At 40.5% G+C, this 26,374-nt stretch overlaps 1 long non-coding RNA gene across 1 annotated transcript in view; it reads right to left on the bottom strand.

The window, feature by feature from the left end:
• LOC148517825 (uncharacterized) overlaps positions 1-26,120 on the bottom strand; it is a 62,694-nt gene extending 36,574 nt beyond the window's left edge. Inside the window, exon 1 of the long non-coding RNA XR_015879249.1 lies at positions 25,978-26,120. This is a non-coding gene — a long non-coding RNA (uncharacterized LOC148517825). The remainder of the gene's footprint in view (positions 1-25,977) is intronic.
• Positions 26,121-26,374: the final 254 nt, after the last annotated feature.

The following is a 26,374-nucleotide window of genomic DNA, read 5'->3' on the forward strand; positions in this document are numbered from 1 at the left end:
GCAGTGATAGGTAGGATAAACCTACCACAAGCACTGTGAGCAGTTCAGATGCCTTTCGATGTACTCGATTAATCAAATAAATTTTGCTCGCTCAGACATAGAGGTGTCAACAAACCGCAATGAGCGAGCGCTCAATTTAAATAGACGGCCCCTTTTTTGGAACGACCGTCCGCAAATAGCGTCCGGCTCTGAATCAGGCCCACAATTCTAAATTGCAGTGTAATAATAAAGCTGTCCAAGTTTTTGTGGGCTACATGTAACAACAACCAGTATTTACCCTGCATTGATAAAATGTATATATTGCACCCCTTGTGCAAACAAGTTACTGTACTTGCTCTTTCTTGCTTTATTCCCAACTCAGAATCAGGCCCAGAGCCTGTATCTGGAGCTGGGCAGAGACTGTGGGTGAGGGAAAGAAAGATCCCATTCCTGTGAGAATGCCTCCATGGGCATAAATCAGCGTAAACCAACAAGGCCAAACTCCAAAAAGCTTGGTACATAGAGATTAGACTTTAGTAAACATTGACCATAACAGGGAATGAGGTCTGCAGCGCTAAGTAGCCTTTTGCAGGAGATTTCTGTAAAATCTCATGCATTTGGTCATTAGTATATGAATTAAATTAGCCGCAATAAGCCATTTTTTTGTGAAACAATACTTACCTTGCAAATTTACACTTATTGCACAATCCTATTAGCTGCAGTATTCACAGGTGCAAATTTTGACATTCATTTTGCGCTAATACGGTTTTACAACCACCTGAGCAGGTTAAAAGGTGGGGGAAATCCCTAGTTTAATGAAAAAATGTTGGGACTTGGGGCCCAATTCAGACCCTCTCGCTAGGATGCGTTCCCACACAACCTGCCGGTGTTTGCATTCTGCGCATGCCTACGCATCACAGTGCACATGCACGGACATGTCCGTGCGATAGCAAAGTGATCACTCACTGCGCTTAGCCACTTCGCTAGATTGAGTGACAGGAGAAGCATTTGTGGGTGGTGACGGGTTGGTCGCTGGAAACAGGGGAGTGGTAGTGCAAACGCAGGCATGCCTAAGCATTTTAACGGCATTTCAGAGGCATGCATAATTAAGACGAGGTGTCATAGTACACGTCACATGGTTGTTTTACACACTGAAGCACTCGCAGTGCTTGCAGTAGGGTATGGTCAACCACAAGTGCTGCGTTTGCTTCTGATGGTACTCGATGTTACCGATGGTTGCATACACATCCTGGAGATAACGTGCATAAGTGGGCATCTGAAGACAGGCTGGTGGGCATCTGCATACACACTACGATTGCACGCCAAGAAATAGTGGGGGTGCTAATGCATTGCCTTGTGATTGCAGATTTGCATACTTTTGCTGCGTGCGAACACATCTAGCGAGTGGGTCTAAATTGAGCCACTGGTTCAGAACCAATAGGACACCCTCCTTAATGACTAATTAGGCAAAAATAGTTTTCTAATTAGCTAAATTTTTTAATTAGCTAAATTTGGCCAATAATTAAATTTTTGTGGTGATAAAGTGCAAAGTGCAGGAAAATGGGGTAATTGATGCCAAGACATAGTAGGCTTGCTAATGCATTGCCTTGCGATCGCGGATTTGCATACTTTCGCTGCGAGCAAACACATCTAGCGAGCGGGTCTGAATCGAGTCCTTGTTTCAGAACCAATAGGACACCCTCCTTAATGACTAATTAGGCAAAAATATTTTTTGAATTTTTGGCCAATAATTAAATTTTTGTGGTGATAAAGTGCAAAGTGCAGGAAAGTGAGGTAATTGATGTGGGACAGGTATATGGGGTGCTGTATGAATGGGACAGGTGTTTTTAAGATTGCAGGTGGGGTTAGAGGTGTATTTTGTGTTTAAATAAGACAAATATATACTTGTAGGCATTTTAATGTACCCACAATTTAAAAAGAGCATTTATTTTGCAAAAACAAACACTAGCTTTCTATCATTATTTGACTGTTTTAGAAATATGCATAAAACAGGCATTTGACGCAATTACAAAGCACAATGGTGCACTAGAGCTTAACCACACGGACCTCTTATGACAAGCAGGAGTTCACAATGTGGGAACCAGCACCCTATGTAGGACTTTCCTCCCTCATTCGCTTTCCCTTCACATGTACAGTATGCGCTAAGAGACTTTACCATTACCTCCCTATTAAGCATTGTCTCTCGGATCATTGAGATACATTTTGGCTGTCAGTTGTATACAGTGTTGCAAATATCTTCCTCTCTAATAGTGTGACTATTCAGGACACCGACAATCATCATTACATTCAATAGTGAAGGTATTCATGAACGGGATTTGACTCTCCAGTGCTTCGAGTATTAAAGAGTGGTGTGTTGTTTATGCATTTTCTATTTTTGTACTATTATTGGTGCAAATATAGGTGCTGCTCAGGGCGGATCTATTTTTATTATTATTATTACATTTTATTTATAGGGCGCCACAAGTGGTCCGCAGCGCCGTACATACAGTAAAGGGTACACAGAATATTATATTACAATACAGTAACCACAATATAAACAGAACACAAGTAACAATTAGCAACACAATTCTCCATACACAGTACAGCTCTGAAGGTGAAGGCTGTCATAGAAGTGCTAGAGAAGAAGACTGTGAGACAGTGGGGAGGAGGACCCTGCTCCTAGGAGCTTACAGTCTAGGGGAGAGGGGAGACTTACAGATGACATGAGGCATGAGTGTGTAGAGGGGGACCTGAGTGCAGGAAGTAAGCAAGGTAGAGATGGCTGAGGCGGGAGGGACAAAGACTTGGTAACATGGTTATGTGGTGGAAGGGTATGCCTTGGTGAACAGGTGAGTTTTCAATGCACGTTTGAAGCTCTGCAAGGTTGGGGAGAGCCTGATTGAGCGAGGAAGCTCATTCCAGTGGAGGGGGGCTGCACGGGCAAAATCTTGGACACGAGAATGAGATGAAGCAACCAGGGTGGAGGAGAGGTAACAGTCATTGGCAGATCGGAGTGAGCGGGAAGGAGTGTGTAAGGAGATGAGGTTGGAGATGTAGGGAACAGTAGAGTTAGAAAGGGCCTTGTATGTGAAGGTGAGGAGTTGAAGAGGATTCTGTAGGGGAATGGGAGCCAGTGCAGGTTTTGGCAGAGGGGGACAGCAGAAGTGGAACGGCGGGAGAGGAAGAGAAGTCTAACTGCAGCATTGGGTCTAGACTTTTCCTTTAAGGGGTCCGGTTTAACAATTAATCCTGCGTCCTCCTCCGTTCTAATCCTCCCCTCTCCAGTCCTGACTCCTCCCCTTTCACAACCTTTCTCCGCCCCTCACCAGTCCCATCTTCTGTAGGCCCTGCACAATAGCCGGAGCTATTCAATTAGTAGGGATTACCCTGTGCGTGAGTGCCAAAGTCTCCGCATGCGAGTCCCCGCAGTCGGACTGAACCTCGCAGCTCATGGAGGTGCGAGGTAAAGTCCACAGAAAAAAAACAAATCGGGCTCGTGCGCGTGGAAAAACCCATTGATTCCACAGTTTACGTGGAATCTTGTGTATTTTTGCACGTTAGTCCTGATATTTCAGCGTGGGAAAAGGGCTATTAATTGAATAGCCTTTCCCTGTGCAGCGGGGATTTTGGCTGCCAATTAGTCATGTGGTAAACCTTGCAGCTAATTGAATACCCCCCTAAGTCATAGGAGCAGTGGTGTCACTAGAGTTGTTGTCACCCAGTGAGTTCCGCATCCCCCTAGTGACGCTGCTGTTTCACGCACAGTAGGAATTCAGTTGTATATTAATCTTTAATCAACTAATTAGTTAAAAGGAATAATACATTTTTATAGCTGTGTAGAATAGACAACCTGTTGATTTTTATAAGCTATTGGTGCAGTACAATTTAAAACCACTGATGTTGGCCCAGTTATGTGGGAGTGGGTTTGGGCGACTTACTTTTCATACCCAGTACTTGCTGCTCTGGTGTAATAGCAGACAGTGCAAGTTTATGCCAAAGTAGTGGTAAAACTGAATTTGATGATAATTTAATTCAACCCAATTGCCAAACAGATTGATGCATGTTACCTGATGGACAAAAGTCTCACAGAAAAGATAAAATCCCATGCAGTCATTGGCTGATAGGATTTCGTATTCAGACCAATCACTTATACAACTGTATTTTGGAAAATCATTTTGGGGGTGACACCAGCGACTATTTTGATACAAAATAACCTAAATGGTCAAAAAAGGCACCTGTCTGGCTAGCTTTAGGCTGTAGACAAAATGATTTAAAATGTAAAGGTGCCCATACATGGTGCGATAAAGCAGCGTACGCATCTAGCGATAGGGTCTGAATCGGGCCCAGAGCGCGCTACTGTGGGGTTGTACATCACATCCCCCAGATCTTACTGCAGGTTCAGTCGATCTGGGGATGCAATGTGTGATCTTATGCAGCGTTATGTGGGGACCACCCGATATATCAGACGTCGGATCCCCTGACGCGTCGCACGGTGCATATTGCACCATGTATGGCCAGCTAAAGGCTGCGTACACACCTATAGATATATCTGTCCAATCTGTCTGGTGGGAAGGACAATCTGATCCATTTTCCAGTGGGAACAAATTTCTATTGTTATTTACTCCCATACTGTACATTACCAGATTTTAAATGATTCTTATGTGCTTCGACACAGCTCAAAAATGACATCCACCGTATCGGAATGCATTGTACATATATGTTTGGCCTGTTTTGTCACATATGTTATGTATGTTTAAAAGAAACAATTGAACACATTGTGTATATGTATGTATATATATATATATATATATATATATATATATATATATATATATATATATATATATATATATATATATTATCGTAAGTCCGCACTCAAAGCTTCAAATATAAGTCACATATATATATATATATATATATATATATAAATAAAACATGTAAGAGTCCGGCACTCTCCTAAAAATATATGTATTGCCCCGGTGCCACAACCAACCATAAAGGTATAATAGACACAAGAAAATAAAACTGAAGGGCACTCGGCAGGACTTCCACAGCCTATATAGATCAATCAAGAACCAGGCAGAGCCAGATGTAATGTCAACGTTTCAGCAGAAGGTGCTTTTATCAAGACATGAATAAGAACAGAAATGCAGTGAAATATATAGCAGATCACTCACCCAAGTGTCCATCACCTCCACGATCTCCCCAGCCGCGGCTCCAGCTGATGACGTCACCGTCGGGAAACACCAGCGCGCGTGTAGGCCTGGGGGGCGTGGTATAATCACCAAGTGCCATCACCATGGCTACCTAATACAACACAGGAAATAGGCTCAACAGGGCGATGTATACAACATGCAGCAGCGCACAGTACTGTAACATGAATGACCAAGATATTGTGCACAAAGTAAAGTATGTCTCATGTCACATCTATAGTATAAACAAACATATATAGTTTGACCGACTGCGCTACAAGCTAGCTGCACTAAATATAACAAACATATAGCAGCGCACAATGTAGTGACATGAATGACCAAGCTAAAGTGTACAATATGTAATGTGTCCCATGTTATCCCAATATTGCATGTGTGAATAAACATGTACTGTAACGGGCTGCGCTAAAGGCTGGCTGCGCTACAAGGGACAAAAACTAACTACCCATTATAGAAAGCACGAAAAGGAGAGATTTTCATTTAAGCCCAAGGGATGTACAGTCTGCAGAACATGAATCCATTAAGCTTCCTTTTGAAGCAGGATACGACCCCTGTCTCCACCTCTGGTGCAAGGAGGCACCCAATCTATCATTTTGTATCTCATGCTAGATAAATTATGTCGATGCTGCAAAAAATGCTGTGCGACAGGCTGGTCACAATTTTTACCCTCCAAGGCTGCCCTAATGTTGGAACGATGCAATGCCATACGTTCCTTCAATTGTCGCGTGGTTTTCCCAACATAAAGTAAACTACATGGGCATTTAATATAGTACACAACAAATCTACTCGAGCATGTTAATGCATCTTTGATGGAAAATTTCTTGCCTGATCTAGGATGTGTGAAAGTATCTCCTATCTCTAGGAAGCTACACGTCGTGCAACCCATACATTTATAGTTGCCTGGCTTGCGAGTCAGAAAGTGACTCTGCCGCTGAACTGCAAACTGGCTGATATCATTATGTACTACAGTGTCACGAATATTTCTTCCTCTTTTAAATGAGGGTAGGATGGAACAGCCACATAAAGATGGAGTATGTTTATCTGTGGCTACAATGGGCCAGATCGCTTTAGCTGTCTGCATGATAGTTTTGCTGTCATCTGTGTAAATTTGGGGCCAAACTATACGTTTCTCCAACGTTTTAGCTGTAGAAGACACCAAAGAATCTTGGCGACTAACTGCAAGTGCCCGATCCCGGGCCTTACTCAGCAGACTGTGATGATAGCCTCTGGCGAGAAATTTGAACATCATTCTCTGAATCTGGATTTTAGCATCAATGGGGTCACTACAAATTCTGATAACCCTCAAAAATTGGGAAAACGGCAACCCATATTTTAGGGGTTTAGGGTGTTGACTATCACTTGCCAACAGGGTATTTCTGTCGGTTTCTTTGTAAAACATAGATGTTTGGATGGTACCGTCAGATAACAGATTGATGGACACATCCAAGAAATGGACAGTGGTGTAACTACTCTCCGAAGTTAATTTAATCGGGCAATCCCGTATATTGATGTTGTGAATAAGTGTTTGAAACTCGTCTTGACTACCCTTCCATATCAGGAATATGTCGTCGATGTAACGACAGTACCCATATATTTTGTGGGCTATATCTGTATCCGAAAAGAAGAAATCTTCCTCAATGGCTAACATGAAAATATTTGCAAAGCTCGGGGCTACACATGAACCCATGGCACACCCCGAGCGTTGCAAATATATCCTGTTGTCAAAAATAAAATAATTCCGGGTCAAAGTCCATGTCAATAACTGGATAAAAAAGTCAATCTGTGGACCTTTGTATTCCAAATGGCGTAGAATAAATCGACGGACGGCTTCAATCCCCTCTTGCTGAGGGATACTGGTATAGAGACTAGAAACATCTATAGTGCACATCAAGTGTCTTCCTTGAAGGGGCGATAAGGCTTGTAATCTTAAAATAAAAGATGTAGTGTCCTTAAGAAAATTGGTCTCTTGCTGAATGAGAGGTTGTAGACAAAAATCCAAGTATTGTGAGATATTGTAGAATAGTGAGTCCCGAGCCGCTATGATAGGCCTCCCTGGTGGCAGTACCGGATTTTTGTGCAATTTAGGAATGGTGTACAGTACAGGAATTTTTGGAGATGGCTGTGTCAATGCATCTTTGGTATATGTATCAATGATCTTATCTTGGACCGCCTGTGTAAGTAATAGATCTAACTCCTTCTGAAATCTATTAGTTGGATCCTCAGAGAGTACTTCATAAATCCCGGTATCATTGAGTTGTCTATATACCTCCGTTTTATAGGCTGTCAAATCTTGCACCACTATTCCACCACCTTTGTCCGCTGGACGAATGACTATGTCACGATATGACCCCAGATCTCTTAGGGCATGCTTCTCTGTATGGGACAAATTGGATCCATGGGATTGATCAGATTTAAAGTTCATAATCGTGTTCTCCATGTAGTTGGTGAAGCATTTGATATTCACATTAGATGAATAGGGGACAAATGTGGATTTTTTGTGTATTGGACACAATTCCTTAGTTGGAATAGGATTAGAGCCAAAGAACTCCTTCAGTTTGACCCGACGATCAAATTTGCTTAAATCAATCATATTTTGAAAGCTGTCAAATTTTTGGGTGGGCACAAAAGAGAGTCCTTTGTTAAGGGTAGTTAGTTTTTGTCCCTTGTTGCGCAGCCAGCCTTTAGCGCAGCCCGTTACAGTACATGTTTATTCACACATGCAATATTGGGATAACTTGGGACACATTACATATTGTACACTTTAGCTTGGTCATTCATGTCACTACATTGTGCGCTGCTATATGTTTGTTATATTTAGTGCAGCTAGCTTGTAGCGCAGTCGGTCAAACTATATGTTTATACATGTACTATAGATGTGACATGAGACATACTTTACTTTGTGCACAATATCTTGGTCATTCATGTTACAGTACTGTGCGCTGCTGCATGTTGTATACATCGCCCTGTTGAGCCTATTTCCTGTGTTGTACTAGGTAGCCATGGTGATGGCACTTGGTGATTATACCACGCCCCCCAGGCCTACACGTGCGCTGGTGTTTCCCGACGGTGACGTCATCAGCTGGAGCCGCGGCTGGGGAGATCGTGGAGGTGATGGACACTTGGGTGAGTGATCTGCTATATATTTCACTGCATTTCTGTTCTTATTCATGTCTTGATAAAAGCACCTTCTGCTGAAACGTTGACATTACATCTGGCTCTGCCTGGTTCTTGATTGATCTATATAGGCTGTGGAAGTCCTGCCGAGTGCCCTTCAGTTTTATTTTTTTATATATATATATATATATATATATATATATATATATATATATATATATATATATATATATATATATATATATATATATATATAGGCGGTGCTCCTTAGAGATCCAGCAGAATCCAAAAATACAAAAATAGAAAAAAGGCACTCACCAGGTAGAAAATAAAGATAAAATCACATCTTTAATAGAGTCATCTTTAAAAACATCACCATATTGTCGACGTTTCGATCCTCACAGGGACCGTCATCAGGACAATCCAAGCCAGTGTGAACAGAACAACACCACAAAGCATATGCTTTGTGGTGTTGTTCTGTTCACACTGGCTTTATCTTCATTTTCTACCTGGTGAGTGCCTTTTTTCTATTTTTGTATATATATATATATAAATATGTATATATATATATATATATATATATATATATATATATACACATACACACATATTTACTACTTCATTGCTGGAACCGTCCATTTAGTCTAACACTGTTTGTAAAAGTTGCATTCTCCTATATGCTTCCATTATGCACCACACAAGTGCAGGAGCATGGCTTGGAAAAGAAACTGCAGGGAGAACAGCATGTGGTAGTGCTACACATAATCTCTGCTGATACAGTGAGTGTCAATTTCTTGAGCAACTCACAATTTAAAGTGAAACTGTTTGATCTTATCTTGCATATCCTGGACAGTCAGTGATATACAGTAGGCTGAGGCTGATGAGTGAGTGTCTCAACACAATGACTCGAATCATTCAGATGTTCGAATGATTTGAGCCACTCAACGTTTGGTGTGTCGAGACACCCACCTCTCTAGCCTCTCCGTCAGTGGGAGCCTGAGTCAGTAGCAGCTCCACCCCCTACACTGCTGATCTGACCTGAGTCAGTATGATCAGGGGGGGTGCTCCAGCCAGGGCTCAGGGGTGTGCACTGAGTCAGTGCAGCATGATCTGCAGTGCTGGGCTGCAGGGGGGCGGAGCTGTTAGCGACTCACTTAGAGTCGCTGGCATTCAACAACTTATTGAATAAGGAAGTAATGAGAACGGTATCAAAAAAGCCCAGAGTAGTTGGAGGCTTCAATAATTTATCATCTCTTGAATTTCAAACCTTGAAAGATTTGTCATCATATAATGACATCATAATATGATCCGCCGATAAAGGCGGGTCAATTGTTATTCAGGATTTATCCTGTTGTAAGGCTCAGATTGAGACCCAGTTGGGTGATATTTCAGTGTATCGATTGTTAGAGGGTGATCCTACTGCTAACTTTAGTAAAGAGCTATCTGCTTGTCTGCAATCTGCTGCATCTGAGGGGTTGATATCGCATGAGCTTAGTATGACCTTGGTCCCCAAACATCCTATAGTGCCAATACTATATACCCTCCCCAAGGTGCACAAGAGTTTGGACAACCCCCCATTTCATCCTATCATCTCGGCCCAGGGTTACCAGCCCGTTGCGAGACATTTCGCGCAGGCTGGTCACAATCTTGCAGCCTTAAGATACATTATAATCGATCATGTACCAGCTACACTGAGAGGGGGCAATAGGTCCCTTAAATTATTACAATGTGAGTCCCGTTGGATTTATCGTTTAGGGACACTGGCACCAAAGGGGCTAAATGGAAATCTTGAACTTCACTGTTTGATAGATTTGTTTGTTTTTTTATTTGTTTAGTTTATGTACTTTTTGTAAGATTTTGATAACATGTTGGTAACAATTTATTATGTATCATAATTGGCATAGTATGATATCTCCTTGTGTAGGAGATTGGAATAACTGCAGTAGTAGTAGTATCCTTGGGAGAATGCATGTATTTATCTCTGGAGTTTGTAGGTTTTCTAAAAATATGAGGGCTTGTCACTATGAACTTGTCAGTTTGCTATGTTTTTATTTGTTATATGTATATTATGATGTACAGTATGTGTCACTTTTATATGAACTTATTGATGTTTTTGGTCATTATGGTAAAAGACCGAGGGGTGGCCGGGCACGTGTGGCGTGGCAGCCATGTGACTAAGCATCTTTGTTTGGTCGCGGCTGTGACGTAATTGGGTTATGCGCCCTCCCCTGGTCCGTGCATGCACTTGTTGGTGGAGATATAAGGTAAGTTGTTTTATTGTTATCATGTTATTGTACCCTGAAGATGATACATTAAAGGAATTGAAACGTTGGCTTTGCAAAACTTGCGCCAGTGAATTTATTCATTACCGAGTGCCGCCGTCAGTGTTTTATATATATATATATATATATATATATATATATATATATATATATATATACATACTGTACATCGGGAGCAGAGTAGCGCTCACTTATTAGACATACATTTGCTGGGGTGCTAGTAAACTCAGGCTTAGTCCAAGAGGGAAAAGGGCATATTATGCAAATAAATAAGAGAACACTCACCAGGCTTGCTTCAGAAAGAAAAAAATATACTCAACACTTCATTCATAGGTACATGACAGTTGTCCTAGGTTGACGTTTCGGTCCATGCAAGGATTTTTCTCAAGACCCACAATCTGCCACAAGGTCAGTCATAATGTGGAAGCAATTACTAACAGGCATCTGCGCGCTCTTTTATACTGAACAATCCTTGCTATCTAAAGGCCTTTTGTTTCTTCCCACCCATTCTTTTGATGAGTTTCAATGTTCCATTGATTGTTTAAAATGGATCGGAAGCTCAGATTAAGTGAGTACTTTGATACTATCATTGATAATATGGCTTATAGGGTATTTAACAAACCCAATACCTTTGACCCAGTCTCCACTAATTCTTGTGTAAAGACGTTTCTTAGAATGGTGGACTGTGATGTTAAAACTGACATGGTAAAAACTAGAAAGGATTTTGATAATCTAACCCCTGATGAGTGACAGGCTTTGAGGTCTCTACGTAAGAACACTTCTGTTATAGTTAGAAGTGCCAATAAGGGTGGCGCAGTTATCATGCAGGATTTTTAAAAATATGATGCAGAAATTAGAAGACAACTATCTGATACTTTGACCAATAATAAGGTTGAATTTAATCCAATGACTAGCATCAAGAAAGAGGTCGATGATCTCGGTGATGTGGCCCTTAAGCAGGGCTGGATCAATGAAAATATTGCTGAATTTTTGAATGCTGAACATTCCATATGCCCTGTGATATATACCCTCCCTAAGGTGCATAAGTCGCTGATAGACCCACCTGGCAGATCATGCGGGTCTATCCTACAACCAATAGTGCAATTCCTTGACTTCTACCTGCAACCTTTTGTAAAAAAGACTGACAGTTATTTACATGACACTGGTCATTTTTTGAATGACTTAAATCATATTGAGAACTTGGGGCCAGATACTTTACAGGCCACAATGGATGTCGTATCCCTGTATACTACAATCCCACATGTTGATGGAATAGCTGCAGTAAAGGAAGCACAAATACAAGGCCCATATGAGGGTCCCCCTATTGATATTATCTGTGAACTTCTAGCCAAGATACTGATGTGTAATCACTTTATGTATCAGGGTGAATACTACATCCAAATCGTGGGGGAGCAATGGGGTTGAACACTGTGCCCGCATACGCAAACATATACATGAATAAATATTAACAAAACATATTTTGCACAAATTCTCTGAAAATATTTTGTGTTACAGAATGTTCATTGACAATGTTTTTTTGTTGTGGGGAAGTGATACTGATTCTTTTGACTCTATGGTTCAATATCTAAATGACTTGAATAGTCCTATATGGGTTACAGCATCAATAGATACGGATATGATGAATTTTTTAGATGTAACAGTCATAAAAAGTGGGTGCACACTTGTATATACATTATATCGGAAATCTACGGACAGAAACACCCTGTTCAGGGCCTCAAGTCACCACCCCAATTCCCTTAAATTGAACTTACTGATTTCACAATTTTTAAGTATACTGAGAAATAATTCAGATACAGTAAGAGCAGAGATCCAGTTGGATGAATGCCAGCAGAGATTTATCACAAAGGGCTATCAACCTAAAGTGGTTTCAAATTGTCTCACCAGAGCTAAAAGCATATTTTATAAGAAACCCAAGGAAGTAAAATATATGGATAGGACATTTAACCGAATGATCCTGAGTACACGGTGCGATACAGGTTTTAAAACTGTACAAAGGACTATTAAAAACATTGGCCTTTGGTAACCAGAGACTCTGCATTTAAAAGGCTACAAGGTCAGAGACCACTGTTGAGTGTTAGGAGGGACCCTAGTTTAAAGTATGCCCTACTAAGACCCAACATGCAACCCACAACTTCAACTGAAGGGAATAGGCTAACTTAGCAGAAGGGATTTTACAAGTGCCTTGGATGCACCACATGTCGTGGACTGACCACTGGCAAATTTTTCTATCACCCGCAAACAGGATGGAAGATTTATCTCCACTACCATTTAACTAATATTATGCTTCTCATGAATACACCTCTAATAGTTGGTGATCTAGCAATAGGATTTAGAAATAGCTTTTTTATATTTTTGTGTGACATGTCTTGTGTTTTGATATATGTATACTTTGGTGTCTGCTATGCACTTTTTAGTGTATGGTGAATGTGACACCGGTTTTAGGTGACTTCAGGCATTTGCTCACTCTTTGAATAGATCCAGTGTTTGGTTATTGTACAACACCATTAGAATATGTGGTGCTTTAACTTACTACAAATGAACGCAATATTTGTTATGGGGAATCTATGTTTCTTTTTTTTTGTAACTGTGAAACACAAGCTAGCACTTGGTTGCTAGGCTTTGCATTCCAGCCTCCTTTAGACAACCGGATGTTGCGCATAATGTGGCACTTCCTGTTGCGGATGATAGATTAGCGCGACATTGATTGGTTGGCATGCAGGCAGTGGAATAACAAAGCCCTCCATGTTGTCTGTGCTCACTATTCCTTATTTCAGTTTGTGATTCAGGTAGTAATAAAGTTGGTTACAGAACACATAATCACTGGATGTCTTAGTGCATTCAGGCCAGATATGATCCATGAATTCCCAGACAGATTCCGGACAGATTAATCCTTTGCTTGTGATAATCTATGGTAATTCCTGGCAAAGGTGGGTGTTATAGCCAGACACTTTGTAGGCTGTAACTTTGAACTGCTTTATAGAAAACATGTAAATTAAACCTTTCCACACTGCAGAAAATGATGGAGAAATCCCTTGAAGTTCAGCACCTACAGCATCTTTTTTCATGTTCTCTGAGGCCTCTCCTGACTGTGAAGAAAGACTCTCCACACTGTAGTCTTCCATTGTGACTTTTAATGGTGATTTCAATGTTGTGCAGTGGCTGAGATCCATCTCATCTGAGGGTTGGGTTTTCCCCATGCAAATGAGACAATTCACATCCAGAAGGTGACTCTTATGTTTAGCCGTGATGTCAGTCTCTCTTTTGGCAGAATTTGCACAATCTTGGGGGCACCATGATGAATCAGACAGATCCTCCAGGGTAAACATCCGATCTGATGTTGTATCTATTTGATCTGATGTTGTATCTATTTCTATTAATTTTTTGTGTGTGAGTTTAGTCATCTGCCACTTGTGGTGGAGCTCTTTATCTGCTTTCTCAATGATCTCCAGACACAACGTAAAACTTAAACCTTAAACTGAAATGTTGCATTTAATACTCTGTTCTGCTTGTTCACATATGTAAGTGATATGGTTAAGTGGACAGTGGGAACAATGGCAATTTGAAGGCCACTAACTAGCTCTGTTTTTTTAATGTCCTTGTACAGGTTGGGAAATTCCTTTACAGAACAAAAGGTTTGCAAAGGATTATTTAAGGCAATTGTTTATTTATTTTGGAGAGCACGTTTCCTGTTCCTGGTCCCCTTCTGGGATGAAAAAATCGACTCCCAGCAAGCAGGCATGGTGCTCAAGAAAGACTACCCAAGAAAGACACAACGTAATACTTAAACCTTAAATCTGAAATGAAAAAATTATTGTTTGGTGACACTGCTGGCCAGACCGTAGTTTATCATCCACCTATTTGTGACTCTGCAGGTGGTCCATTCGCACTCCGCAAGGGTGCTTTGTTGTCCATAAAGGGGTGCTGTGCTGTTTATCAAGGGGCTACTGTCTTGTCCAGGGGTGCTCTTCTCCAGTGTAAAAAAGATAACATTTAAATAAAATTAGCATTCCACAAAAAAAAAATTAAGGTTTTTTTTGTGTGTGCTAGCTACGCTACTATTGTTTGGTGACACTGCTGGCCAGACTGCAGTTTATCATCCACGTATTGTGATACTATAAGTCATAGCGCAGTGTGTTATTCTAATTCATAAAAAATAATTTGATACTGTAAGTTGTAGCAAAGTGTGTTATTCTTTTCTTATTCATAAAAAATATTGAGAAACTGTAAGTGGCAGTGCAGTGTGTTATTCTTTTCTTATTCATAAAACAATATTGTAACACTGTAAGTGGTAGCGCAATGTCTTATTCTTATTCATAAACAATATTGTGACACTGTCGTGTGTTACTCTTTTCTTATTCATAAAAAATATTGTGACACTGTAAGTGGTAGTGCAGTGTTTTACTCATAAAAAGTCTTGTGACACTAAATGGTAGCACAGTGTGTTATTCTTTTCTTATTCATAAAAAAATCTTGTGACACTGTAGGTCACAATATTGTGACACTGTAGGTCATTGATACTGCAGTGTAATATTTAAAATTGGTACAAATTGATGTGTGTGTTGTACCCCACTTCATTTGTGTTTGTTGTTATGGGGCACGATCAGTTGAGAGGAGAGCAGGAACCACATACTAATGCTGGAGCTGCTGCTAGTGCCACCAGTCATGGCGATACTAGTCTGTCTATATCATCTACTAAAGCCAATGCCCAAGGGCATACAGGGCTTAAGTCAATGCATCTAAAATCAAAGAACCAATCTTTTACAGTGGTAAAGAAAAAAACATCAAAGGGAAAGTTAGCTGCAAAAAGACATAAAATTGCCAATATTCCTTTCATCACATGAAGTGGCAAGGATAGGCTAAGGCCTTGGCCTTTATTTATGACTGGTGTTTCTACCTCTTATGATGATGTAAGCCCTTCTTCCTGTAGACATTTCAAATAAATTTGAATCGTTAAGGCACAGGAACCAAATGTGCAGTCAGAAATGTCACAAATCCCCAAGGAGAGTCTAAGTGTGTTGGCGGGTGCCATGTGTGAGCCTGACCTTTCAAAAACTGTAGAGGAAGAGGAACCTCCTTCCACCACTTGTGTCCTGTGCAAATGTGGGGGTGAGCAGCACAAGTCAACATGTTGACATAGAAATCGAGGATGCTTCTCTGGAAGTACATCAGGATGAGGAGGATATTTGTGTAGCTGACGCTAATAAAGATGTCAATGATGAGGATGCTGATGATGAAGATGTTGTTGATGAGGATGTTGTTTGTGTAAATCAGGCCCCAGTGGAAACAGTTGTTGCCCATGATAAAGAAAAGCCCATTGTCATGCCTGGGCATAAAACAAAAAAATCCACTTCTTATGTTTGAAATAATTTCTACCCAAATCTGGAAAACAATTGTCAAGCCATCTGTACACATTGTCATACCAGAGTAAGTAGAGGTAGGGACCTTAACCATCTAGGAACCTCTTGCCTATTACATCATCTACAGTGCATCCATCCAACATGTTTGAAAAATTCAGAAACTTTGGCTATTTACATAACAACAAGTCCAGCATCTGCTTGCTCCCTACTCTTTGCTAGATCCAAGCACCTGGCATCTTCACCACCAACACCTTCATCAACAATATCTTCAATCATGAAGTAGTCCTGCATACAATTTAATAAGGCTAAATCAGTCCTCCCCTATCATGGATTCCTCATAAGAATCCTTGAGTGCTATGCCTGCTGCTGCTAGGAGTGGATCTTCATCCTAGAAGGGGACCAGGGAGACTACTAGTAGTAGTTCTAAAAAAAAAACAATTTACTGTTTAAAAATGCAAGGAAAAAACTAAACTTTCCCAAGAAAAGACCCACTAGTGATGCAGATGAGTCAACACAACCAAGTTTTGACATCTGGTTGGGTCTAAACGAATTTCCTACAATTAAAGAGACCTCTACCATGACTCCATCTGATACAGTTACCATTCAAATAATAGTTGAGGACTATTTTAAAGATAGCATCCAAATAGGCATGTCAGAGAGTCAATTTCACTACTGGCAGGAAAAAAGACAATTTGGAGGCCCTTGCACAAACTGGCTTTGCTTTACTTGAGCTGCCCATCCTCCAGTGTGTACTCAGAAAGAGTTTTCAGCACAGTCGGGAACCTTGTCAGCGATCGGCGTTGCAGGCTATTTCCTCAAAATGTGGAAAAATTATGTTCATAGAAATTAACTACAAATTTCACGAGGAAGACCTTTACCACCAATTATATTAAAAAATGACAGAGGCACCTGAGGTTGTAATGGTGGATTCCAGCATGAATGAATTAATATTGTGTGAAGATAATGTACACGCTGATGAGGATGAGGAATCGGATGATGATGGCGACAACATCTTGCCTCTGTAAAGCCAGTTTATGCATGGAGAGATCATTGCCAGCAATGTCCACTGGCCATTGGTGGCTTGTTTTGTGGGGGTCCAAACAAACCAATTGCTTCAGCCACAATTTTCAGTCCCTGTCGCTGAAGTGATTGCTTTGTTAAACTCTGCATGTCCTGTTTACTATATACAACATAAGGGTGGTTAGAAGGGCCCAAGGACAATTCTATCTTGCATCTCTTTTCTTTGCATTATGTGCTGTTTGAGGCATTGCTGCCTGACATTTTTAATTTTATAGTTTATTAAACAGCCATCCTGTCTGCCACTGCAGTGCCACTCTACGCCATGTTGAAAGCTGAACTGCTACATGTTAGTGCCACCCACTGCTGTAATAATACTGTAGGAACAAAAACAAACCAAATTATGTGATTTCAGCTGTTTTTATGATTTTTTAGATAAAATCCAGAACCAAAAGCTTGAAGGAAATACAGATCCAAAACCACAAACACTGAGGTCAGCGCACATTCCTACAAATAATAAAGCGTGCTTAGCTTATAAAGAATTTCACCCATGTGAGAACCATGCCAAACAGCATCCATGTCACTCTCGGGGATGTGTGCGATGATGTCAAATGCCAGAGACGGAACCATATGTACACATCTGTGCATTATTGATTAACTAAAATATGCTATTGTATACCGTGTAATATTGGTGATGGTATTGATACTTTTTGTTTAGGTTTCCCTAGCAACTGATGGGGAATGTCCATTGTACGTGTGGTCCCACCTCTGGTGTGTGATGTCATCATGCACTTCCCCGTAAGTGACAGTGATGCTGTTTGGCATGGTTCTCGCATTGGTGAAATTCTTTATAAGGTAAGCACGCTTTATTATTTGTATCATTTATAAAAGAAATAATACATTTCTGAAAACTTGGAGTAAAGGGAGTGAGTCCAGTTTGATGCTGTTTAAAACCCACGAGTGCCGCCCACTGTTTTAGATTGTATGTGCGCTGGCTTGGCTGTAATGGTGAGTACCCGGGTATATTAACAGTTTGTTTGGAGTGCTGGTCTAGTTGTTGGATATCTAAGAAAAACTGACATGTTTTTTTAGACAAGGCACCCAGTGGAATTTATGAACTTTATCGATGGGAGTACTTTGCAAGTATTTATTTATTATGCTGCTGTACGATGCACTTTAAATTAAGCACTTTTTCTTTGCACTAGTGTACATTTCTTGGCACTATATTTTGCACAGTGTTTTATTTGCACAGAGTTTATTACAATAGGACTACATATGTTTTCTACAAGTGACCAATTTTTTTGTGACTATGAACTGTACATTTGGTTTAAAGTGACGCCTTGGACCTTCATTGTTATGTTTTTTCTACATCTAATGAGCACCTTAAATGACTGTTTAGCATTTTCATATAACCTCTAGCACATAAAATTAGAGTTATGTCATCAGTAGCAAGCAATGGTGATGTGGCTGGTTTTAGTAGGATTACATTACCAATTGGAAAGACTTTAAGTTTTTGCAATACTTATGTTGAGTCAGTCCTGTTTAAAGATACTTTGAAGCAAACAGCAGGTGTTAATACAGAAGAAGAGATTTATCACAGTTTTTTTAAATAAAAAAAATGTGAAATCGACTTCCATTTACCCAAGGGGCTTTAGAATCGGCAAAATACCTACCATAGGTAGGTACTAGAGATGAGCCGGTTCGGATATCCGAGATCCGAACCCTCCCGAACTTGGTTGTTATCATGGTAATTGGCTTATGTGTCAGGTGTGTTCCTAATATGTTGAAATGTGGAAAATGTAAAGATAAGGTAAACCAAAAGAATGAAATTATGATGGTGGTCAGTAGTAACAATATGAATATTGAAGTAAATGTAGGACTGCATTACAACCCTGAACTAAAAGGTACCATCATATGATGTATAAGATTTAGACATGCATGAAATGTGTTATTAAAATGTTATTTAAAAACATCTTAATGTAAGTCCCTATTCCCCCTCAAGACTTCCTTTATAGGATTGGTGCATCCCCACATCATTCCCATGATCTCCCAAGATCCGCGGTGTGCATATAAGGGTAGTTTTATGTCCCCTCCTAGAGACACATTATTGATGGTTTAAGAAACACCTTGTGCCATCCCATAATATAAAATTAAATAATATGTCATAATGTAAGCCTAAATTTATTTTAAAATCAGAGTATGATAGCATGTTGTTTGCTATCAAAGGGTGGACTGTCGAAGCTGGTTAATTGGCTGAGACAGAATTGGTTTAAAATTAAATCTGCACTACGCCATTTTGCGAATAGCAATGAAACACCATTTTGCGACTGGCCGCCCAGCGCCATTTTAGCGAATCTCGCCCATTATAAGTACATACAGTGATGCTATTATTTAGTGTCGTGCGATTCCCACGCAATAGAAAGATTTTAAAAGTCCTCATCATATAAATACAGACAGTCACTAAAACATATAAAATGATCAACCCTGCAAAACATGTACCATAGTGTACTCCACAAACACATAGTCGCAAAATGCTAACTAACATCTTTTCCCAATACCCCAATACTTACACACTGTACACTTTTATAAAAAGGTTCCCTATCATTAAAGTGTAATATTCAAGGTTTATTCAGTATTAGTAATGTTGTGAAATAAATGTTAATTGATATCTAAGGTTTAGTACATGGTAAGCAGACCGTGTTTGGTGTTGTTCTGATCCACTGTGTCTTTGCAGATTTCCGGTATCATCGGTGAGAAGATCGCAACATGTGTCTGCAAACTATGGACCATAGAGAGTTAAACATTAAAATGTACTCTGTAATGTAGCCAGCTTAGATTTATTATGCAGTGGGAAAATAGACACAAAGGGCTGTTGGAGGCTGGATTGTGACCATTCAAACTGACCTATGAACTATACTGTAACAGAAGAACCAGGAAGAAGAAACAATGGAATCGTGCCAAACTTTTCTATTGTATTGCCTATCTCTGTAAGAGTATATATGTGGGCTCTCTGAAACTAGATACCAGTCTTCTTGCTTTGCTGTTTATGGAGGTTTCTACTTTGATGCCAGGATCTGAGTCCAGAGCACATGCATATGTAAAGACTGTACCTTGGGTCTGTATGATTTATTTAAGCTAATTGTATTTAGATCACAGCATGTAACTATCTGTTTTTTATGTTGAATAATAACTTTTTGAGCTTTGGAACCACAATCAAAGTCTGAAAGCAATTATTTCTTTTTGCGACTCATAGCGCTAAACAGCAACAATTATTTTAGAGTGTATAGGTAGGTAGGAATCGATAGGTAGGAATCAATACTGTTGTCCATAGGGGCTGGCTGGCTGTTGTCCTGTCCATAGGGGCTGGCTGGTTGTTGTCCATAGGGGTTGGCTGGCTGTGCTGCTGTGCTGTCCAGGGGGTGCTCTGTCCATCAGGGGTGCTCTTCACCCCCAGTGTGAAAAAAATAAAGTTTTTTTCTAGGTGTGTGTGTGCACGTTAGCCACACTTATTAGCAACATGGCTGTGCAAGGGTGCTGCCTGTGTAAGTTTTCGAGGGACTGCTGACTCATTCAGGGGTGCTCTCCCCCCAAGTGCCCAAAAAAATAAAAATAAATCAAAGTGTTTATTTTTTTCTTTGTATGTGTGTGTGTGTGCGTTAGCCACACTTGTTATCAGCAACATAGCTGTGCAGGGGTTTTGCCTGTGTCATTTATCAAGGGGCTGCTGCCTTGTTCAGGGGTGCTCTCCCCCCAAGTGCCCCCAAAAATAAAAATAAATAAATAAAAGTGTTTTTTTTTTCTTTGTGTGTGTGTGCGTTAGCCACACTTATAATCAGCAACATAGCTGTGCAGGGGTGCTGCCTGTGTCATTTTTCCAGGGGCTGCTGCCTCGTTCTGGGGTGCTCTCCCCCAAGTGTTCCCCCCAAAAATAAAAGTAAATCAAAGTGTTTATTTTTTCTTTGTGTGTGTGTTAGCCACATTTATTATTAGCAATGTAGCTGTGCAGGGGTGCTGCCTGTGTCATTTATCAAGGGGCTGCAGCCCCATTCAGACGTGCTCTCCCCCAAGTGCCCTCCAAAAAATAATAAAAATAAATAAATAAAAGTGTTTATTTTTTTTCTTTGTGTGTTTGTGTGCATTAGCCACATTTATTATCAGCAACGTAGCTGTGCAGGGGTGCTGCCTGTGTAATTTATCAAGGGGCAGCTGCTGTGTTCAGGGGTGCTCTCCCACAAGTGTCCAAAGAAAATTAAATAAATAAATGTGCTTATTTTTTTATTTGTGTATGTGTCTGCATTAGCCACACTTATTATCAGCAAAGTAGCTGTGCAGAGGTGCTGCCTGTGTCATTTATCGAGGGGTTAATGCTTCATTCAGGGGAGCTCTCCCCCAAGTGCCCAAAAAGATAAAAATAAATAAATAACAGTGTTTATTTTTTTCTTTGTGTGTGCATTAGCCACACTTATTATCAGTAACATAGCTGTGCAGGGGTGCTGCATGTGTCATTTATCAAGGGGCTGCTACCTCGTTCAGGGGTGCTTTCCCCCCAAGTGCCCCCCCCAAAATAATAAATAAATCAAAGTGTGTATTTTTGTCTTTGTGTGTGTGCATTAGCCACACTCATTATCAGTAACATAGCTGCACAGGGGTGCTGCCTATGTCATTTATCAAGGGGCTGCTGCCTCAATCAGGGGTGCTCTGCCCCCAAGTGCCACCCTTCCAAAATAAATAAATCAAAGTGTTTCTTTTATTCTTTGTGTGTTTGTGCGCATTAGCCACACTTATTATCAGTAATGTAGGTGTGCAGGGCTGCTGCCTATGTCATTTTTCAAGGGGCTGCTGCATCGTTCAGGGGTGCTCTTCCCCCAAGTGCCCAAAAAAATAAAATAAATTCAAAGTGTTTATTTTTTTCTTTTTGTGTGTGCGTTAGCCACACTTATCAGCAATATAGCTGTGCAGAGGTGCTGCCTGTGTCATTTATTAAGGGGCTGCTGCTCTTCTCCAGTTTTAAAAATATATATTTTTTTGTGTGGTCATGTGCGTTAGCCACAACTTAGCTGCGCTATAATTGCTTGGTGACACTGCTGTAAGACTGCAGTGAGTATGGAGGACAGTCACATGACAGGAGAGCAGGATCCACATACCAGTCTTGTAGCTGCTTGCAGCAGTCATGATGACAATGCAAGGCCATCAATGTCATCTATGAAGGATGATGCCCCAGGAATTAAGTCAGGCCATGTAAAATCAACTTTTAACTTGTTAAAGAAAACTAAAATCTAAAGCTAAATTAGCTTTAGGGAAATAAAAAATTGGCAATATGCCATTCACTACATGAAGGAATTGGCCTTTATTGATAACTGGTGGTTTGAGTTGTGTTGATTTAAGCACTTCTGCTTGTAGAAGAGGTACAAAAAAAAATTAAATTGTCTCTGAAAAGTCACAGATCCCCGAGGAGAGTCCAAGTGTGTCCGCGGATGCCATGTGTGAGCCTGACATTTCTAATACTGTACTTGAAGAGGATCCTCCTTCCACCATTTGTGTGCCCTCTGCAAATGTGGGGACGAGCAGCACAAGTCCACATGCTGATGTAGAAATCCAGGAGGACGAGGAAGATATTTATGTAGTTGGCAATAAAAACAAGGATGATGATTATGTTAATGATGATGAGCATGTTGATGGTGAGGATGTTTGTGTAAAAACTGTAAATTAGGCAACAGTTGTTGCCCATGGTGGGAAAAATCCTATTGTTGCCATGCCTGGGCAAAGGACCAAAAAATCCACTTCTCATGTGTGGAATTATTTCCACCCAAATCCAGACAACCTTTGCCAAGTCATTTGTAACCACTGCCATGCAACAGTGAGTAGAGATAAGGACTGTAACCATCTAGGAACCTCCTCCCTGTTATGTCACTTGCAGTGCATTCATCAAATTGGAAAGGGTATTTCAAATTCTGAAACTTTGGGGACAAAAAAACTAACAACAATCAGTCCAGTGTCACCTAGCTGCTCTCTTCTATCTGGATCCAAGCACCTGCAATCTCCACCACCAACACCTACATTATCATCAACATCCTCATTCATGATTGGAAGTAGTCCTGCATCCAATTCCATAAGAATAACTGACTCCTCTCCTGTCTGTGGTTCCTCAGAAAGATCCTTGAGTGCTATGCCTGCTGCTGCTGTTGCTGTGAGTGGATCTTCATCCAGAAGGGGACCAGGATGAAGACTACTTATAGTTTAACCAAACAATTGACTGTCAAACAATCCTTTGCAATAGTGAACAAGTATGACAGCAAACACCCAGCTGCACAGTGGATTACTGACGCCACAACAGCTATGCTGGTATTAGATGTGTGTCCAGTATCCACTTTTAATGCAGTGGGTTTTACACATTTAATGGAGGTCCTGTGTCCCTGCTTCCATGTCCCTTCTAGATTCCACTTCTCTAGAATAGCAATTCCCAATCTGTACAAGGGCATTAAAAAAAATCTTATTAATGGCCTCTGAAATGCCATTGTGAACACTGTCCACTTAACCACAGATATGTGGACAAGTGGGACAGGGCAAACTAAAGATTACAAGACTGTGACAGCCCACTGGGTAGGTGTATTGCCTTCAACAGTGCAAACAGCAGCAGCAGCAACATCTAACAAATGCCAGCTCATTCAGAGGCAGGCTACTCTGTGTATCACCGGTTTCACTAAGAGGCATACTGCTGAGAACCTCTTAGAAAAACTCATTGCAAAATGGCTTACCCCACTTAGACTCTCCTCTGGATTTGTGATTTCTGACAATGCCAGCAATATTGTGCGAGCATTACATGTGGGCAAATTCGAACACATCCCATGTTTTGCTCACACAATTAATTTGGTGGTGCAACTTTTAAAAAAATGACAGGGGCATGCAAGAGGTGCTGTCGGTGGCCAAAAGATTTCTACCAATCTTTGACATTCAGCAACTGCGTGTCAAAGATTGCAGAACCAGCAAGAACTGTTGAATTTGCCCTGCCATCAGCTGATGCAAGAGGTAGTAACTAGGTGGAATTCTGTCTATATGCTTCAGCGGCTAGAGGAGCAGCAAAAGGCCATCCAAGACTACACTACGGCCTATGACATAGGGAGAGGAGTGGGATTGCACCTTAGCCAAGCCCAGTGGACAATAATTCCGTGTTGTGCAAGGTTTTCAAACCCTTTGAACTTGCCACATGAGAAGTTAGTTCAGACACTGCCAGCTTGAGTCAGGTCATTCCCCTAATTAGAATTTTGTAAAAGCAGCTGGAGAAACTGAAAGAGGAGTGCTAAGTATGTCAGACTTGTAGATCAAGCACTTAATTTGCTTCACCAGGATCCAAGGGTTGTCCGTCTATTGAAATCAGATCACTATATATTGGCAACCATACTTAATCCTAGGTTAAAGTCAGACCTTGTGTCTTTCTTTCTGATAGACATAAATCTGAAAAGATTGAAACAAATGAGGAGAGGGGGTAAGGGATATCCTAAGCACAGATAGTGAACACAGAAAACAATTGGTGTGAAGGTAGGTATATTCCAAATTACATGAGATGGAAAACAATATTTGTATGATAGTCTTTTTAAGGAGGTGCACCCATGAGAGTTAATTAGAGTATGTACAAAAAATAAAATAAAACATACTCTCTTTTTGTGGGGCACTCAACCTACCTATTTAATTAAAACTTAACTTTTAATAGTATGCCACTAAAAAATAGCATATGTAGATAGTTAACCATGTGATGCCCGCACAGACATCTGTACAAAGACAACAAAGAACAAAGAAACAAAAATACAAAGGACAATATTACACATAAACAATCTGGCCACAATGAGACCTAGTAGATCAAAAACTTACTGACTTAGGTAGGGAGATCATCAAAATATCTAATCTTTGGATCCCTAATTATGGTAAGTCAAACATGATAGTAATGACACCATATAGTTAGACCAGTGGCATAAATTATGAAAAGATATAATCAATATTAGGAAGGATTCTATTCCTTCTACTAATAGCGTGATTGACCACCACACCAAATCCACTTCTGTTATACGTATACAGCAGAGGTTTGATAAAAGGAGTAGGATTATATAGATCAATGAATGTCACATCATTGTATTACTGAATATACATTTCCATATCTCTATACATAATTATGTTGATGAATCTCAGAATGACAGGTGAATTGAGCAGCAAAGGGTAGTAACAGATTCAAAATTCCATGTATATGTGCAGAATTTGCATAGTTTAAAATCTGTTATCACATATAATAAATCATCTACTGAACATATGTCATGATTTCAACAATATTGAATCTCATCAGGCAGTTATAACCAGGTATACAGTGTTATTCTCTGTTTGGAAAAGGAAAAAAAGATCTTTCATCTACACATATATAGCAAAGATAGCTTCAACAAAAATGATGACACTTCCAAAATATGATTGTGTCAAAAAATGCAATGAGAATTTTAAGTATCTTGATTGATAGGATAGATAAGATAAATAGTCTCTCCACCTTTGTATGGCAGAAATGGCTGCTGCAGGGCATCTTACTTATGCATAGGACGCCCTGTGAGCAGATCCCTCCCTATACATGGAGATAGAGGGAAAGATCATAGGCATCTGCTGTTATACAAAACACACTAGGCTAGGTGAACCTGGTAAGTACCAGTGCTGGTACACCTTCCTGTGTTTGCTAATGAGAGTGCCTTAGCAGAGAAATGAAAGAGTTAAAATAGTGTAAATATGAGAAAAAGTAGAAGGTAGGAGTGTGTGGAGAATAGGGTGATTCTCCAGGGTGCTGTTTCTCACAGTGTGTGTCCAATACACAGTGAACTGTGAGTGGGCGGTCCTGTGATTTCCCTATCACACAGAAAAGTGTAGGAGAAGGGAATCCGTGCCGAGTACTATCCCTCCTGCTCCCTGATGGAAGTGAACCAGCGCAGGGACAGAGAAGGGGAGCACGTTCCCGCACTCTTCCCAGAATACCTGATAGATGAGGTTAGATGCTGCTCGTGGTGGTCATCCAAAAAGGGGGCTGCCCCAGTGCACTGGGGATGCCGCGTGGTCACCCAGACGCGCGTTTTGCTGGATGCTTTCTCAGTGGGTGGCCTGCCGAGACTGATGCTATTTCCGGGTTTATCCCGGCGGTGACCAATAAGATTACTGCATAGGAGACTGGCGTTTCACAGAGCCAATCAGCGGGGTTGAAAAAGTCCATCCACTGATAGGTGAACATAATAATTGGCATATCTATAAGCCAATCAGTATAGGTCTTCCTTGTTTGACCAGGAGAAGAATCGTGGCTAATTAGCATATGCAAACAAGAGGAATAATCCTGTTTATCATTACTAGCAGAAGGAAAAACGGAAGATTGAATCTATTT

This window comes from Taudactylus pleione, unplaced genomic scaffold (genome assembly GCF_031769625.1).
Source record: "Taudactylus pleione unplaced genomic scaffold, aTauple2 ptg000208l, whole genome shotgun sequence".
NCBI classification, from domain to species: Eukaryota; Metazoa; Chordata; class Amphibia; order Anura; family Myobatrachidae; genus Taudactylus; species Taudactylus pleione.